Here is a 763-nt window from a genome sequence, read left to right on the forward strand (position 1 = left end):
GCTTTTCCAGATCTAGCCCTCAACCTCTTATCTGTCTCCCTTTCCCACTGCCTGCTCTGGCCGGCCCAGCCCCCTTCTCTGCATACCTCCATCTTTTGTTCTCAGAGTCTAGGCCGCCCTTGAAGGAGGAGGGTATGCTCTCTAAGGGACGGTCTCCTTTTCCAGTGTAGAGGTGGAACCCCCATAGTCCTGACTCCCAGCCCCTCTTTTCTGCAGTCTTACCAAACTTCATTTGTCTTTCCTCAGATGCCATGGCCTTGCACTCCTTTCCCGCTGTAGTTTAAGGGGCAATAGTTTAAGATCACAAAGGACAATAATAAAGGGAGCACATGTGTCTTTGTACAAACAGGACCTCCAGATCCAATGTGGTGGGATTTGTCAGTGGGTAGTTGCATTTTGTTATTGTTGCATTCCCCCCCACGACGCCCTGCAGGGGAGGGACAGGTGGTTGTCAAGAATAAGGGGCAAAAAATTCGATATGGTCAAGCCACAGGTCCCAGCAGACAAAACCCCCAAACCAGGTCTCTTGAACATGGAAGACCCCACCACCACCATCCCAGACCCAGCTCCTTGTTTGCCCCACCACTGAGCCTAGCACTTCCCACGGAAGTGAGACAAATGCTGAAAGCAGAGGAATCAAGCCACCCAAAATATGCTTAGAAGGAAAAAGTGTCCCACATCCCGTCCCGAGTGCCCCCAAGCCCCCCGCTCTCGGCCTCAACCCCTGCAGATGGCAGCCTCCACCACAGAAAGGCAACTTAGG

This window comes from Bison bison, unplaced genomic scaffold, assembly GCF_000754665.1.
Source record: "Bison bison bison isolate TAMUID 2011002044 unplaced genomic scaffold, Bison_UMD1.0 scf7180017864526, whole genome shotgun sequence".
Lineage (NCBI taxonomy): Eukaryota > Metazoa > Chordata > Mammalia > Artiodactyla > Bovidae > Bison > Bison bison.